This window comes from Phyllobates terribilis, unplaced genomic scaffold (assembly GCF_046119375.1).
Source record: "Phyllobates terribilis strain yellow unplaced genomic scaffold, ASM4611937v1 Scaffold_40__1_contigs__length_11209783, whole genome shotgun sequence".
NCBI classification, from domain to species: domain Eukaryota; kingdom Metazoa; phylum Chordata; class Amphibia; order Anura; family Dendrobatidae; genus Phyllobates; species Phyllobates terribilis.
This window is the reverse complement of record NW_027362800.1, coordinates 9,915,904-9,933,367: the sequence shown is the minus strand read 5'-3', so window position 1 is coordinate 9,933,367 and position 17,464 is coordinate 9,915,904. Positions and strand designations below refer to the sequence as shown.

Here is a 17,464-nt window from a genome sequence, read left to right as displayed (position 1 = left end):
GTTGTCTCCCTCTGCTGGAACACTGACTTCTTTCATTTAATGCCTGCAGACTATAAAAGAGAAACCAACCCAAAAAGTTTGGTTGATTAGTCTGTGGCATTCTTTTAAACTGTTGCTTATGGCGGTCTCTGTGAGCTTCTCAGTGACATTCAGCCATCCAGGTATCCCGCCTGCAGTAGACGGAATGTGGCAATGGAACGCTGGCTGCGCGTGTCATAATAGGCTCTGAGCCTTTATATACCTGCGCACAGCAGCAGCCACCTTCAGTCTGCTGCTGGACAGCCAGCAGCAGCAGCAGCAGGAGAGGTAATTAATCAGCAACCCTCCTGCTAAGGGTAGACAGCTGCTCGTTCCACCCCCCCCCCGCCTTAATTGGTTCTCCTCCCTTCCAACGGTGTTGAGGCGGGTGGGAACAGCCGGGGGTTGAGGGTACTGTGCTAAAAGAGGTGGAGTTATGCAGATCTAAAACGCGTGGATTGCAGCAGCAGCAAGCCGAAAAGTGCAGGCATGTGAGGGATCTAGAGGTTGACAGCATGTCTTCTTAACGGGAGTCCAGGTGGCCATCTCCACAAATGGACTTTTCAGAATCCTTGGGTGGCACCGTAGTCGGAAACCAATTCTGGTTATCGCTTCTCGGCCTTTTGGCTAAGATCAAGTGTAGTATCTGTTCTTTTAAGAACACAAGAGCTACGATCTACACTTGACGAGAGCGATCGAACTCGGAAGGAGAAGAGCTTCGGAGCGCAGCTGACATCGGAGAAGGAAGGCGGATATCGGTGGGAGGAAGAAGCTCTAAAGAATCCAGAAGAAGACGAAGACTCGGAGAAGAATCGGGCTGTCCTGTGGAATCTTTGAGTAAGAAAATCATCGAGACAAAGACCTTTCGGGGAATTTGTCCAGAACACGACGGGAGAAGAATCTGCATAGCTCCACCCATTTCGGGAAGAGCTCCAGATCCAGCTCCAAGAAGTAACTGCAGGAGGAAAGCCATGGCAAGCGCTGCGAGGAAGGCCGAAAAGAAGAGCCTGGAGCAGGGGACAGCCAGGAGGGCCCAGCCAGGAGCCGATTCTGACCCCAAGGACTCTGCCTCCACGACTGGCCAGCAGAAGGGACCCCAGAAGCCCCGCCACGAAGCTCCAGCCCTGGAGCCATGGATGCGGCAGACGGTGGCCCTGAAGCTGAAGGAAGTGGATGGGAGGGTGCCGGACATGTCCTCGGACGTGTTCTGCCAGAAGATGCTGCTGGATCGAGGCTTCTCCAGGTCGGACACCCTCAGCATCCAGACCTTCTTGACGGGGATCTTCTTCGTCACCTTCGCCACTGTGAACACCTGCAGGAGGTTCTGGGAAATGGTAAGCGCAAAAGGATCGGATAATTCTTTCTCTGCCTTTACAGGTAGCTGCCCTATCCAGAGGGACGAAAGGAGGATCACGGTCTCCATGCGCAACCCGCACACCCCAGGCCAAGACATCTGTACCTTCCTGAGACGCTTCTGTTTGGTTGTGAAGGAACCCTCTCACATCCTGAATGGACTCGGCTTCTGGACAGGTAAGTGGTCGGTGACTGTTAGACTTCACAGGGACCTGGCGTACTCAGACGGACTTCGGCACCTGCCCCCGACATTCTCCCTGGGCAACTCCTACGGCCTCATCTATTACCCGGACATGCCGCGGAACTGCAGGAGATGCGGCAAGAACGGCCACGAGATGAAGGACTGCAAGGAGGATGCCTGCAGGATTTGTCGAGTGACGGGACACAGCTCGAAGGACTGCCCGAAGAAGACGTCCTGCAACCTGTGTGGGCTGGCGGCTCATCTGTACAAGGATTGCCCCAAGCGTGAGAGATCCTGGGCATCGGTGGTTGCGACGACCCCAGCTCCGGAGGACAACGCCCCGACGACCAGGCCTGTGAAGGTCAAGGACGCGACGACCAAGGCCCCAGCGGCCAAGGCCGAGACGACCAAGGCCAAAGCGGTCAAGGAGTCGGTGGCCAAAGCCCCAGCGACGGTCCCAGCAGCTCCGAAGCAGAAGAAAAAGTCAAAGGAGGGTAAGAGTTCTGTCACCCCTCTCTCGATCCCTCCCCCTGCCACCCCCGTCCAATCCCCCCCCACCCCGGCCACCCCTGCTGAGGATTCCACTTCCTCTTCCTCCTTCCCCTACTCCTCAGCAGGTGTCCTTTCCCCTGCCCCGGCAGCCACTCTCCCTCCTCAGACCATGGTAGTGGTGGAATTAACCTTTCCTCCACCTGCCGCTATCTATTCCGAGGAGGATTTTCCCCTTCTTGTCTCCCCAGTTCCAACCCGGGGAAAGAGGAAGGTGGAGGACAGCCCTGCTACTGAATCCTCCAAAAAGAAGATTCTGGATTTCGTAGGCGAAAAGGAGGATACCCTCCCTGAGCCAGAAGAGATGGAGCACATGGTTGAGACCCTGGTGGCCGAGCCAGAAGAGGAGGAACTGGTGGTCGCCGAGATCGAGGCCGCGCTGCTTGACCAGATGGAGGAAGAGGGCCTGCTGGTGATCCCGTCACCAGCAGTCAACACCGACGAGGGACCACCCGACCGGAGTGGTAACTAAGGTGTATTGCCTGCGCTAACTTTTTCTTTTTTCCCTACATGATGGCTAATATTAACTTATTTTCCATTAATGTCAGGAGCATCAAGGACAAGTTCAGACGTCAGACTATTTATGCCTTCCTTACTTCCCAGTTGTGTGATGTTTATATGTTGCAGGAATGTTCCCTTCCCTCCTCTAGGTCCTTCAAACATCTGGCCAGGGAGTGGTCCCACGGTCCATCCTACTGGTCCGGTGGGGGTGACTGCAAGTCTGCAGGGGTCGCAATTCTGATCAGGGGGGGCGCATTCACGCTTGAGTCCGTCCAGGAGCTCATCTGCGGCAGGGCTCTTGTTGTAGATGGCAACTGGGCGGGAGAACCTGTCAGGTTCATCAACGTGTATGCGTCCCCACTGAAGAATGAGCGTTTGGAGCTTTTCCAGACCCTGCGGCTTCAGCTTGCCACCACCAGGACCTTAGTGATGGCCGGGGATTTCAACTGCCCCATCGAGGAGGATGGTCGTAGTTCTGGCACATCTGCCAAGTTGGACATCACGTCCAAGCTGCTCATCGAGATGGTAACCGAGGCCTCTCTTCAGGACGTGGTGGGCTCCATGGGGAGAGGCTCCACGAACTATTCGTGGAGCCGACCGGATGGCTCACTCCGCTCCAGGATTGACTTTGTGTTCACCTCTCGGGCAGTCAGGCAGAGTAGGCACTCGATGGTCCCCTGCTTCTTCTCCGACCACAGAGCCATTCACTTACAAGGTGTCCAGGTCAATGCGTGGAGTGGACAGAGTAAGCTCTTTTTCCATCTCCCTGTTCTAAAAATCCATTTAATATATGGTCCCCAGATAGGGGACGTATCAGATATTAAACTGATAAGAACAGATTTTTAATGTCATAATAGGCTCTGAGCCTTTATATACCTGCGCACAGCAGCAGCCACCTTCAGTCTGCTGCTGGACAGCCAGCAGCAGCAGCAGCAGGAGAGGTAATTAATCAGCAACCCTCCTGCTAAGGGTAGACAGCTGCTCGTTCCACCCCCCCCCCCCCCGCCTTAATTGGTTCTCCTCCCTTCCAACGGTGTTGAGGCGGGTGGGAACAGCCGGGGGTTGAGGGTACTGTGCTAAAAGAGGTGGAGTTATGCAGATCTAAAACGCGTGGATTGCAGCAGCAGCAAGCCGAAAAGTGCAGGCATGTGAGGGATCTAGAGGTTGACAGCATGTCTACTTAACGGGAGTCCAGGTGGCCATCTCCACAAATGGACTTTTCAGAATCCTTGGGTGGCACCGTAGTCGGAAACCAATTCTGGTTATCGCTTCTCGGCCTTTTGGCTAAGATCAAGTGTAGTATCTGTTCTTATCAGTTTAATATCTGATACGTCCCCTATCTGGGGACCATATATTAAATGGATTTTTAGAACAGGGAGATGGAAAAAGAGCTTGCTCTGTCCACTCCACGCATTGACCTGGTATTGCAGTATCTCCAGGACCGGTGCACCCCTTCTTTAATGCAGTTTCTAAAATCAGAAAGAATTGAATTCAATGCTTTTTGTTCATTTTGCTTGTTTGTCGGATTTTGGGATGGACTCTTTGGCTTTGCTTTTCTTCTCCTCATTGGATTTTTCATGTTAAAAGTTGCAGAAGCCAGATGACAAGCTCATTTTGGTTCAACTTCAGCAACTGTGCATTGCATTGCCATGTAATGTAATGTAATGCAATGCTATCTATCTAGCTCTCCCTCTATACTTCCTTTCGGATAAACAGACATATTAGGCAAGCGTTTTGGAGCTTTCACCTAAATAACTACAGGTGGTGAGATAAGCTGCACAATATAATTGACCTTTCAGTATATTGTTGCACACACACCATCTATTTAGCAAATGCCCTTGTTATCAACAGCAGCCTTTTAAACTCACCTGAGCTAACAGGTATGTGAGCTGGTTACTCTGCTGCGCTTAAAATTTCTTTTTTGGTTTGCTACAATGCCTTTTCTGAAACGTTGTCTCCCTCTGCTGGAACACTGACTTCTTTCATTTAATGCCTGCAGACTATAAAAGAGAAACCAACCCAAAAAGTTTGGTTGATTAGTCTGTGGCATTCTTTTAAACTGTTGCTTATGGCGGTCTCTGTGAGCTTCTCAGTGACATTCAGCCATCCAGGTATCCCGCCTGCAGTAGACGGAATGTGGCAATGGAACGCTGGCTGCGCGTGTCATAATAGGCTCTGAGCCTTTATATACCTGCGCACAGCAGCAGCCACCTTCAGTCTGCTGCTGGACAGCCAGCAGCAGCAGCAGCAGGAGAGGTAATTAATCAGCAACCCTCCTGCTAAGGGTAGACAGCTGCTCGTTCCACCCCCCCCCCCGCCTTAATTGGTTCTCCTCCCTTCCAACGGTGTTGAGGCGGGTGGGAACAGCCGGGGGTTGAGGGTACTGTGCTAAAAGAGGTGGAGTTATGCAGATCTAAAACGCGTGGATTGCAGCAGCAGCAAGCCGAAAAGTGCAGGCATGTGAGGGATCTAGAGGTTGACAGCATGTCTTCTTAACGGGAGTCCAGGTGGCCATCTCCACAAATGGACTTTTCAGAATCCTTGGGTGGCACCGTAGTCGGAAACCAATTCTGGTTATCGCTTCTCGGCCTTTTGGCTAAGATCAAGTGTAGTATCTGTTCTTTTAAGAACACAAGAGCTACGATCTACACTTGACGAGAGCGATCGAACTCGGAAGGAGAAGAGCTTCGGAGCGCAGCTGACATCGGAGAAGGAAGGCGGATATCGGTGGGAGGAAGAAGCTCTAAAGAATCCAGAAGAAGACGAAGACTCGGAGAAGAATCGGGCTGTCCTGTGGAATCTTTGAGTAAGAAAATCATCGAGACAAAGACCTTTCGGGGAATTTGTCCAGAACACGACGGGAGAAGAATCTGCATAGCTCCACCCATTTCGGGAAGAGCTCCAGATCCAGCTCCAAGAAGTAACTGCAGGAGGAAAGCCATGGCAAGCGCTGCGAGGAAGGCCGAAAAGAAGAGCCTGGAGCAGGGGACAGCCAGGAGGGCCCAGCCAGGAGCCGATTCTGACCCCAAGGACTCTGCCTCCACGACTGGCCAGCAGAAGGGACCCCAGAAGCCCCGCCACGAAGCTCCAGCCCTGGAGCCATGGATGCGGCAGACGGTGGCCCTGAAGCTGAAGGAAGTGGATGGGAGGGTGCCGGACATGTCCTCGGACGTGTTCTGCCAGAAGATGCTGCTGGATCGAGGCTTCTCCAGGTCGGACACCCTCAGCATCCAGACCTTCTTGACGGGGATCTTCTTCGTCACCTTCGCCACTGTGAACACCTGCAGGAGGTTCTGGGAAATGGTAAGCGCAAAAGGATCGGATAATTCTTTCTCTGCCTTTACAGGTAGCTGCCCTATCCAGAGGGACGAAAGGAGGATCACGGTCTCCATGCGCAACCCGCACACCCCAGGCCAAGACATCTGTACCTTCCTGAGACGCTTCTGTTTGGTTGTGAAGGAACCCTCTCACATCCTGAATGGACTCGGCTTCTGGACAGGTAAGTGGTCGGTGACTGTTAGACTTCACAGGGACCTGGCGTACTCAGACGGACTTCGGCACCTGCCCCCGACATTCTCCCTGGGCAACTCCTACGGCCTCATCTATTACCCGGACATGCCGCGGAACTGCAGGAGATGCGGCAAGAACGGCCACGAGATGAAGGACTGCAAGGAGGATGCCTGCAGGATTTGTCGAGTGACGGGACACAGCTCGAAGGACTGCCCGAAGAAGACGTCCTGCAACCTGTGTGGGCTGGCGGCTCATCTGTACAAGGATTGCCCCAAGCGTGAGAGATCCTGGGCATCGGTGGTTGCGACGACCCCAGCTCCGGAGGACAAGGCCCCGACGACCAGGCCTGTGAAGGTCAAGGACGCGACGACCAAGGCCCCAGCGGCCAAGGCCGAGACGACCAAGGCCAAAGCGGTCAAGGAGTCGGTGGCCAAAGCCCCAGCGACGGTCCCAGCAGCTCCGAAGCAGAAGAAAAAGTCAAAGGAGGGTAAGAGTTCTGTCACCCCTCTCTCGATCCCTCCCCCTGCCACCCCCGTCCAATCCCCCCCCACCCCGGCCACCCCTGCTGAGGATTCCACTTCCTCTTCCTCCTTCCCCTACTCCTCAGCAGGTGTCCTTTCCCCTGCCCCGGCAGCCACTCTCCCTCCTCAGACCATGGTAGTGGTGGAATTAACCTTTCCTCCACCTGCCGCTATCTATTCCGAGGAGGATTTTCCCCTTCTTGTCTCCCCAGTTCCAACCCGGGGAAAGAGGAAGGTGGAGGACAGCCCTGCTACTGAATCCTCCAAAAAGAAGATTCTGGATTTCGTAGGCGAAAAGGAGGATACCCTCCCTGAGCCAGAAGAGATGGAGCACATGGTTGAGACCCTGGTGGCCGAGCCAGAAGAGGAGGAACTGGTGGTCGCCGAGATCGAGGCCGCGCTGCTTGACCAGATGGAGGAAGAGGGCCTGCTGGTGATCCCGTCACCAGCAGTCAACACCGACGAGGGACCACCCGACCGGAGTGGTAACTAAGGTGTATTGCCTGCGCTAACTTTTTCTTTTTTCCCTACATGATGGCTAATATTAACTTATTTTCCATTAATGTCAGGAGCATCAAGGACAAGTTCAGACGTCAGACTATTTATGCCTTCCTTACTTCCCAGTTGTGTGATGTTTATATGTTGCAGGAATGTTCCCTTCCCTCCTCTAGGTCCTTCAAACATCTGGCCAGGGAGTGGTCCCACGGTCCATCCTACTGGTCCGGTGGGGGTGACTGCAAGTCTGCAGGGGTCGCAATTCTGATCAGGGGGGGCGCATTCACGCTTGAGTCCGTCCAGGAGCTCATCTGCGGCAGGGCTCTTGTTGTAGATGGCAACTGGGCGGGAGAACCTGTCAGGTTCATCAACGTGTATGCGTCCCCACTGAAGAATGAGCGTTTGGAGCTTTTCCAGACCCTGCGGCTTCAGCTTGCCACCACCAGGACCTTAGTGATGGCCGGGGATTTCAACTGCCCCATCGAGGAGGATGGTCGTAGTTCTGGCACATCTGCCAAGTTGGACATCACGTCCAAGCTGCTCATCGAGATGGTAACCGAGGCCTCTCTTCAGGACGTGGTGGGCTCCATGGGGAGAGGCTCCACGAACTATTCGTGGAGCCGACCGGATGGCTCACTCCGCTCCAGGATTGACTTTGTGTTCACCTCTCGGGCAGTCAGGCAGAGTAGGCACTCGATGGTCCCCTGCTTCTTCTCCGACCACAGAGCCATTCACTTACAAGGTGTCCTCGGCGACGGTTTTCCGTCCGGCCCCGGCTCCTGGAAGCTGAATTGTGCTCTGCTGGCTCAGGATGAAGTCGTGGAGGAGCTGAGAGCAGCCTACGCAATGTGGCAGTCCTACAAGGGTAGCTTCCAAACAGTCTCTGATTGGTGGGAATATGTTAAACTTGAGTTTCGCTGTTTCTTTCAGGCCAAGGGTCGACAACAGGCGTGTGAGAAGAGGAGGGACTTCAGAGGGCTGCAGCGCGAGCTGCGGTCGCTGCAGGACCTTCTTCACTGTGGCTGGGACGTGAGGGAGGAGCTGGAGGAGACCAAGAAGAGCCTGAAAAGGCACTTTGAGGAGGAGTCCAAGCGAATCGTCTTCCGTTCCAAAGTGGAGAATCTGGAGAAGGGTGAGAAATGTAACTCATTCTTTTTCAGGAAACTTCATGCCGGTCACACGCCCCTGAACGAGCTGCGAGACGAGAGCGGAAACATGCGACGTGGGAAGGAGGACGTGATGAGGGTCGTCAGCGACTTCTACAGCGAACTCTACTCCCACAAGACTACCGACCCCGACGCTGCTGATAACTTCCTGTCAGGTATCACTAACCATCTTGATCCTGCAGGCACGGCAGCCTTGGACAAACCTCTGATGGTGGGCGAATTGCTCTCTGCCGCTAAATCCTTTAGGACCGGCAGGACCCCGGGCAGTGATGGTCTTCCAGCGGAGCTCTATGTAGCGCTGGGAGACCTCATCTGTCCGGACCTGTTGGACCTGTACGAGGAGATGGTGGTGGAGGGTAGAATGCCTCCATCTTTGAGGGAAGGAATGGTCACGATCCTGTACAAGCGGAAGGGAGAGAGTTGCGACCTGAGGAATTGGCGTCCCATCACTCTGCTCAACGTGGACTACAAGATCCTGGCCAAGACGATGGCGACACGACTTAAGACGGTCATCGGACGGATCATCCACCCGGACCAGACCTGCGGCATCCCTGGACGTCGCATCGCAGACAGCCTCGCTCTCGTGCGGGACACGGTCGAGTACATCAAGGTCCGCCGCGCACACGCGGCCCTGGTCTCCTTGGATCAGGAGAAGGCCTTCGACCGGGTTTCCCACGAGTTCATGGGCCGAGCTCTGCACCGGTTAGGTTTGGGTAACATGTTTTGTTCGTATGTCCGTTTGATGTATTTTGATATCCACAGCTCGGTGTTGGTGAAAGGCTGGAAGACTGACCCCTTCCCTGTCCTCTCTGGGGTCAGACAAGGCTGCCCTCTATCACCTCTTCTTTTTGTTTGTGTTATAGAACTCTTCGCAGAGGCTATCCGGCAGAATGGAGAGATCAGAGGGATCACCGCACCGGGTCCGGGACGACACGAGGTCAAGTGCTCGCTCTACATGGACGACGTCACCGTCTTCTGCGCTGATCGTGGTTCAGTCGACGCCCTCGTCCAGACGTGTGAGAGGTTCGGCCGGGCTTCAGGGGCCAAAGTCAACTGCAGGAAGTCGGAAGCCATGCTCTTCGGGGATTGGCAGCCGGCCTCCTCCGCCCCCTTCCCCTTCAACATTCAACCGGATTTCCTCAAGGTGCTGGGAGTCTGGTTCGGGAAGGAAGGAGCGGCCCTCAAGTCCTGGCAAGAACGCTTGGCCAAGGTGAAGCAACGGATCGGACTCTGGAGCCTCAGACACCTCACTTGTGAGGGTAAGGCACTCGTCCTGCGTAATGAGGTCCTGCCCGTCTTGCAGTACACGGCGCAGGCCTGGCCCCCACACGTCACTGTGTGCAGGGCCATTACCAGGACAGTGTTTCACTTTGTCTGGGGATCCAAGATGGACAGAGTCAGGCGGGCCGTCATGTACAAGGAGCCTCGCAAGGGTGGGAAGGGCGTTCCAGATATCCCCACCCTCCTGCGATCCTCTTTTGTGTGTGATTGTGTCCGCCGGACTTTGCAAGTCAAGAATGGCTCCGCGGGCAGGTCCATGTCTCGCTTCTTCCTGCTTCCTCTTTGGAGGCGACTCGGCTGGGACAAGTGGGACAGCTCCTTCCCCTACAACTGGACGACGCCATGGTTCTATGGAGACGTCGTTCGATTTGTGGGGGAACATCAACTGGAGGGACTCAAGCCCGACTTGTGGAAGCCCAAAACTATCCACAAGCTCATCAGAGCCAAGGATGACGTGGAGAACATCACAGGACTTCACCAGGACACGCTGGAGACTGTGTGGACAAATGTGTCGTCTGACAGGCTGACCAACGGGCACAAGGACTTGTCGTGGATGGCGATTCAGGGCGGACTGCCCGTCCGGTCATTCATGCATGCCCGGAACCTGTGCAAGACCCGGTACTGCCCAAGGTGCCCCTTCGTGGAGGAAACATCTTTGCACACTTTTTGGGACTGCGGATTTGCACAGCGCCTGTTGACTGCCCTTGAGGACGACCTGAGGAACTCTGTCCCCAGGGCGAGCCTATCGCACCATTCTGTGCTTTACGGACTCTTCCCTGGGGTTCATACTGTCGGAGCCATCCAGGAGGCTTGGCGCCTTATGAACTGCTTCAAGGATGCCGTTTGGGTCGCCAGGAACCGGCTCATCTTGAGGAGGGAGAGGATGTCCATCCAGGACTGCCGCAGGCTGATCCACAGCCTGCTCAGAGACTATTCCATCGTGGACGGTCCGGAGGACGAGGATGAGGACTAAACCCCTCCTCCCCCTCTCCCCTTATGTGTCTTGTCTTTTAATAAAGCTTCGGGCCTGTGATTTTCCCCTCCCCATCCCCTTTTTCCCAATCCCCATCCCTTATCACGGTTCGTCGTACTGTATTGATTGACATGCTTTTTCTTTCATATTGAGTGTTTTGTGTAGCATAGGGGTGTGATGTGTCTAGTTAGTGCGTCGTATCCTCATGCTATGTAAATGTGATGTAGAATTCTGTGTGTACTGGGCTGCGGCACTGTACACTGTCTGTTAACTTATTTTTTGTGCTAATAAAAGATATATTCAATCAAAAAAATCTGTTCTTATCAGTTTAATATCTGATACGTCCCCTATCTGGGGACCATATATTAAATGGATTTTTAGAACAGGGAGATGGAAAAAGAGCTTACTCTGTCCACTCCACGCATTGACCTGGTATTGCAGTATCTCCAGGACCGGTGCACCCCTTCTTTAATGCAGTTTCTAAAATCAGAAAGAATTGAGTTCAATGCTTTTTGTTCATTTTGCTTGTTTGTCGGATTTTGGGATGGACTCTTTGGCTTTGCTTTTCTTCTCCTCATTGGATTTTTCATGTTAAAAGTTGCAGAAGCCAGATGACAAGCTCATTTTGGTTCAACTTCAGCAACTGTGCATTGCATTGCCATGTAATGTAATGTAATGCAATGCTATCTATCTAGCTCTCCCTCTATACTTCCTTTTGGATAAACAGACATATTAGGCAAGCATTTTGGAGCTTTCACCTAAATAACTACAGGTGGTGAGATAAGCTGCACAATATAATTGACCTTTCAGTATATTGTTGCACACACACCATCTATTTAGCAAATGCCCTTGTTATCAACAGCAGCCTTTTAAACTCACCTGAGCTAACAGGTATGTGAGCTGGTTACTCTGCTGCGCTTAAAATTTCTTTTTTGGTTTGCTACAATGCCTTTTCTGAAACGTTGTCTCCCTCTGCTGGAACACTGACTTCTTTCATTTAATGCCTGCAGACTATAAAAGAGAAACCAACCCAAAAAGTTTGGTTGATTAGTCTGTGGCATTCTTTTAAACTGTTGCTTATGGCGGTCTCTGTGAGCTTCTCAGTGACATTCAGCCATCCAGGTATCCCGCCTGCAGTAGACGGAATGTGGCAATGGAACGCTGGCTGCGCGTGTCATAATAGGCTCTGAGCCTTTATATACCTGCGCACAGCAGCAGCCACCTTCAGTCTGCTGCTGGACAGCCAGCAGCAGCAGCAGCAGGAGAGGTAATTAATCAGCAACCCTCCTGCTAAGGGTAGACAGCTGCTCGTTCCACCCCCCCCCCAGCCTTAATTGGTTCTCCTCCCTTCCAACGGTGTTGAGGCGGGTGGGAACAGCCGGGGGTTGAGGGTACTGTGCTAAAAGAGGTGGAGTTATGCAGATCTAAAACGCGTGGATTGCAGCAGCAGCAAGCCGAAAAGTGCAGGCATGTGAGGGATCTAGAGGTTGACAGCATGTCTTCTTAACGGGAGTCCAGGTGGCCATCTCCACAAATGGACTTTTCAGAATCCTTGGGTGGCACCGTAGTCGGAAACCAATTCTGGTTATCGCTTCTCGGCCTTTTGGCTAAGATCAAGTGTAGTATCTGTTCTTATAAGTTTAATATCTGATACGTCCCCTATCTGGGGACCATATATTAAATGGATTTTTAGAACAGGGAGATGGAAAAAGAGCTTGCTCTGTCCACTCCACGCATTGACCTGGTATTGCAGTATCTCCAGGACCGGTGCACCCCTTCTTTAATGCAGTTTCTAAAATCAGAAAGAATTGAATTCAATGCTTTTTGTTCATTTTGCTTGTTTGTCGGATTTTGGGATGGACTCTTTGGCTTTGCTTTTCTTCTCCTCATTGGATTTTTCATGTTAAAAGTTGCAGAAGCCAGATGACAAGCTCATTTTGGTTCAACTTCAGCAACTGTGCATTGCATTGCCATGTAATGTAATGTAATGCAATGCTATCTATCTAGCTCTCCCTCTATACTTCCTTTTGGATAAACAGACATATTAGGCAAGCATTTTGGAGCTTTCACCTAAATAACTACAGGTGGTGAGATAAGCTGCACAATATAATTGACCTTTCAGTATATTGTTGCACACACACCATCTATTTAGCAAATGCCCTTGTTATCAACAGCAGCCTTTTAAACTCACCTGAGCTAACAGGTATGTGAGCTGGTTACTCTGCTGCGCTTAAAATTTCTTTTTTGGTTTGCTACAATGCCTTTTCTGAAACGTTGTCTCCCTCTGCTGGAACACTGACTTCTTTCATTTAATGCCTGCAGACTATAAAAGAGAAACCAACCCAAAAAGTTTGGTTGATTAGTCTGTGGCATTCTTTTAAACTGTTGCTTATGGCGGTCTCTGTGAGCTTCTCAGTGACATTCAGCCATCCAGGTATCCCGCCTGCAGTAGACGGAATGTGGCAATGGAACGCTGGCTGCGCGTGTCATAATAGGCTCTGAGCCTTTATATACCTGCGCACAGCAGCAGCCACCTTCAGTCTGCTGCTGGACAGCCAGCAGCAGCAGCAGCAGGAGAGGTAATTAATCAGCAACCCTCCTGCTAAGGGTAGACAGCTGCTCGTTCCACCCCCCCCCCCCGCCTTAATTGGTTCTCCTCCCTTCCAACGGTGTTGAGGCGGGTGGGAACAGCCGGGGGTTGAGGGTACTGTGCTAAAAGAGGTGGAGTTATGCAGATCTAAAACGCGTGGATTGCAGCAGCAGCAAGCCGAAAAGTGCAGGCATGTGAGGGATCTAGAGGTTGACAGCATGTCTTCTTAACGGGAGTCCAGGTGGCCATCTCCACAAATGGACTTTTCAGAATCCTTGGGTGGCACCGTAGTCGGAAACCAATTCTGGTTATCGCTTCTCGGCCTTTTGGCTAAGATCAAGTGTAGTATCTGTTCTTATCAGTTTAATATCTGATACGTCCCCTATCTGGGGACCATATATTAAATGGATTTTTAGAACAGGGAGATGGAAAAAGAGCTTGCTCTGTCCACTCCACGCATTGACCTGGTATTGCAGTATCTCCAGGACCGGTGCACCCCTTCTTTAATGCAGTTTCTAAAATCAGAAAGAATTGAATTCAATGCTTTTTGTTCATTTTGCTTGTTTGTCGGATTTTGGGATGGACTCTTTGGCTTTGCTTTTCTTCTCCTCATTGGATTTTTCATGTTAAAAGTTGCAGAAGCCAGATGACAAGCTCATTTTGGTTCAACTTCAGCAACTGTGCATTGCATTGCCATGTAATGTAATGTAATGCAATGCTATCTATCTAGCTCTCCCTCTATACTTCCTTTCGGATAAACAGACATATTAGGCAAGCGTTTTGGAGCTTTCACCTAAATAACTACAGGTGGTGAGATAAGCTGCACAATATAATTGACCTTTCAGTATATTGTTGCACACACACCATCTATTTAGCAAATGCCCTTGTTATCAACAGCAGCCTTTTAAACTCACCTGAGCTAACAGGTATGTGAGCTGGTTACTCTGCTGCGCTTAAAATTTCTTTTTTGGTTTGCTACAATGCCTTTTCTGAAATGTTGTCTCCCTCTGCTGGAACACTGACTTCTTTCATTTAATGCCTGCAGACTATAAAAGAGAAACCAACCCAAAAAGTTTGGTTGATTAGTCTGTGGCATTCTTTTAAACTGTTGCTTATGGCGGTCTCTGTGAGCTTCTCAGTGACATTCAGCCATCCAGGTATCCCGCCTGCAGTAGACGGAATGTGGCAATGGAACGCTGGCTGCGCGTGTCATAATAGGCTCTGAGCCTTTATATACCTGCGCACAGCAGCAGCCACCTTCAGTCTGCTGCTGGACAGCCAGCAGCAGCAGCAGCAGGAGAGGTAATTAATCAGCAACCCTCCTGCTAAGGGTAGACAGCTGCTCGTTCCACCCCCCCCCCGCCTTAATTGGTTCTCCTCCCTTCCAACGGTGTTGAGGCGGGTGGGAACAGCCGGGGGTTGAGGGTACTGTGCTAAAAGAGGTGGAGTTATGCAGATCTAAAACGCGTGGATTGCAGCAGCAGCAAGCCGAAAAGTGCAGGCATGTGAGGGATCTAGAGGTTGACAGCATGTCTTCTTAACGGGAGTCCAGGTGGCCATCTCCACAAATGGACTTTTCAGAATCCTTGGGTGGCACCGTAGTCGGAAACCAATTCTGGTTATCGCTTCTCGGCCTTTTGGCTAAGATCAAGTGTAGTATCTGTTCTTTTAAGAACACAAGAGCTACGATCTACACTTGACGAGAGCGATCGAACTCGGAAGGAGAAGAGCTTCGGAGCGCAGCTGACATCGGAGAAGGAAGGCGGATATCGGTGGGAGGAAGAAGCTCTAAAGAATCCAGAAGAAGACGAAGACTCGGAGAAGAATCGGGCTGTCCTGTGGAATCTTTGAGTAAGAAAATCATCGAGACAAAGACCTTTCGGGGAATTTGTCCAGAACACGACGGGAGAAGAATCTGCATAGCTCCACCCATTTCGGGAAGAGCTCCAGATCCAGCTCCAAGAAGTAACTGCAGGAGGAAAGCCATGGCAAGCGCTGCGAGGAAGGCCGAAAAGAAGAGCCTGGAGCAGGGGACAGCCAGGAGGGCCCAGCCAGGAGCCGATTCTGACCCCAAGGACTCTGCCTCCACGACTGGCCAGCAGAAGGGACCCCAGAAGCCCCGCCACGAAGCTCCAGCCCTGGAGCCATGGATGCGGCAGACGGTGGCCCTGAAGCTGAAGGAAGTGGATGGGAGGGTGCCGGACATGTCCTCGGACGTGTTCTGCCAGAAGATGCTGCTGGATCGAGGCTTCTCCAGGTCGGACACCCTCAGCATCCAGACCTTCTTGACGGGGATCTTCTTCGTCACCTTCGCCACTGTGAACACCTGCAGGAGGTTCTGGGAAATGGTAAGCACAAAAGGATCGGATAATTCTTTCTCTGCCTTTACAGGTAGCTGCCCTATCCAGAGGGACGAAAGGAGGATCACGGTCTCCATGCGCAACCCGCACACCCCAGGCCAAGACACCTGTACCTTCCTGAGACGCTTCTGTTTGGTTGTGAAGGAACCCTCTCACATCCTGAATGGACTCGGCTTCTGGACAGGTAAGTGGTCGGTGACTGTTAGACTTCACAGGGACCTGGCGTACTCAGACGGACTTCGGCACCTGCCCCCGACATTCTCCCTGGGCAACTCCTACGGCCTCATCTATTACCCGGACATGCCGCGGAACTGCAGTAGATGCGGCAAGAACGGCCACGAGATGAAGGACTGCAAGGAGGATGCCTGCAGGATTTGTCGAGTGACGGGACACAGCTCGAAGGACTGCCCGAAGAAGACGTCCTGCAACCTGTGTGGGCTGGCGGCTCATCTGTACAAGGATTGCCCCAAGCGTGAGAGATCCTGGGCATCGGTGGTTGCGACGACCCCAGCTCCGGAGGACAACGCCCCGACGACCAGGCCTGTGAAGGTCAAGGACGCGACGACCAAGGCCCCAGCGGCCAAGGCCGAGACGACCAAGGCCAAAGCGGTCAAGGAGTCGGTGGCCAAAGCCCCAGCAACGGTCCCAGCAGCTCCGAAGCAGAAGAAAAAGTCAAAGGAGGGTAAGAGTTCTGTCACCCCTCTCTCGATCCCTCCCCCTGCCACCCCCGTCCAATCCCCCCCCACCCCGGCCACCCCTGCTGAGGATTCCACTTCCTCTTCCTCCTTCCCCTACTCCTCAGCAGGTGTCCTTTCCCCTGCCCCGGCAGCCACTCTCCCTCCTCAGACCATGGTAGTGGTGGAATTAACCTGTCCTCCACCTGCCGCTATCTATTCCGAGGAGGATTTTCCCCTTCTTGTCTCCCCAGTTCCAACCCGGGGAAAGAGGAAGATGGAGGACAGCCCTGCTACTGAATCCTCCAAAAAGAAGATTCTGGATTTCGTAGGCGAAAAGGAGGATACCCTCCCTGAGCCAGAAGAGATGGAGCACATGGTTGAGACCCTGGTGGCCGAGCCAGAAGAGGAGGAACTGGTGGTCGCCGAGATCGAGGCCGCGCTGCTTGACCAGATGGAGGAAGAGGGCCTGCTGGTGATCCCGTCACCAGCAGTCAACACCGACGAGGGACCACCCGACCGGAGTGGTAACTAAGGTGTATTGCCTGCGCTAACTTTTTCTTTTTTCCCTACATGATGGCTAATATTAACTTATTTTCCATTAATGTCAGGAGCATCAAGGACAAGTTCAGACGTCAGACTATTTATGCCTTCCTTACTTCCCAGTTGTGTGATGTTTATATGTTGCAGGAATGTTCCCTTCCCTCCTCTAGGTCCTTCAAACATCTGGCCAGGGAGTGGTCCCACGGTCCATCCTACTGGTCCGGTGGGGGTGACTGCAAGTCTGCAGGGGTCGCAATTCTGATCAGGGGGGGCGCATTCACGCTTGAGTCAGTCCAGGAGCTCATCTGCGGCAGGGCTCTTGTTGTAGATGGCAACTGGGCGGGAGAACCTGTCAGGTTCATCAACGTGTATGCGTCCCCACTGAAGAATGAGCGTTTGGAGCTTTTCCAGACCCTGCGGCTTCAGCTTGCCACCACCAGGACCTTAGTGATGGCCGGGGATTTCAACTGCCCCATCGAGGAGGATGGTCGTAGTTCTGGCACATCTGCCAAGTTGGACATCACGTCCAAGCTGCTCATCGAGATGGTAACCGAGGCCTCTCTTCAGGACGTGGTGGGCTCCATGGGGAGAGGCTCCACGAACTATTCGTGGAGCCGACCGGATGGCTCACTCCGCTCCAGGATTGACTTTGTGTTCACCTCTCGGGCAGTCAGGCAGAGTAGGCACTCGATGGTCCCCTGCTTCTTCTCCGACCACAGAGCCATTCACTTACAAGGTGTCCTCGGCGA

General features: G+C 52.6%; 4 non-coding genes and 4 pseudogenes across 4 annotated transcripts; 7 read left to right on the top strand and 1 right to left on the bottom strand.

The window, feature by feature from the left end:
* Nucleotides 1–625: 625 nt before the first annotated feature.
* On the top strand, nucleotides 626–703 carry LOC141186060 (U2 spliceosomal RNA; annotated as a pseudogene).
* Nucleotides 704–3,299: 2,596 nt separating this feature from the next.
* Nucleotides 3,300–3,476, bottom strand: LOC141186022 (U2 spliceosomal RNA; annotated as a pseudogene).
* A 390-nt stretch (nucleotides 3,477–3,866) lies between these two features.
* On the top strand, nucleotides 3,867–4,057 carry LOC141190458 (U2 spliceosomal RNA). The gene has a single exon (XR_012264484.1). It is a non-coding gene; the product is annotated as a U2 spliceosomal RNA (small nuclear RNA).
* A 1,121-nt stretch (nucleotides 4,058–5,178) lies between these two features.
* On the top strand, nucleotides 5,179–5,256 carry LOC141186059 (U2 spliceosomal RNA; annotated as a pseudogene).
* A 5,564-nt stretch (nucleotides 5,257–10,820) lies between these two features.
* LOC141185830 (U2 spliceosomal RNA) lies at nucleotides 10,821–11,014 on the top strand. Its single transcript, XR_012260436.1, has one exon. It is a non-coding gene; the product is annotated as a U2 spliceosomal RNA (small nuclear RNA).
* A 1,121-nt stretch (nucleotides 11,015–12,135) lies between these two features.
* LOC141185388 (U2 spliceosomal RNA) lies at nucleotides 12,136–12,326 on the top strand. The gene has a single exon (XR_012260055.1). It is a non-coding gene; the product is annotated as a U2 spliceosomal RNA (small nuclear RNA).
* Nucleotides 12,327–13,448: 1,122 nt separating this feature from the next.
* LOC141190457 (U2 spliceosomal RNA) lies at nucleotides 13,449–13,639 on the top strand. The gene has a single exon (XR_012264483.1). It is a non-coding gene; the product is annotated as a U2 spliceosomal RNA (small nuclear RNA).
* A 1,120-nt stretch (nucleotides 13,640–14,759) lies between these two features.
* On the top strand, nucleotides 14,760–14,837 carry LOC141186058 (U2 spliceosomal RNA; annotated as a pseudogene).
* The last annotated feature ends 2,627 nt before the right edge of the window (nucleotides 14,838–17,464 follow it).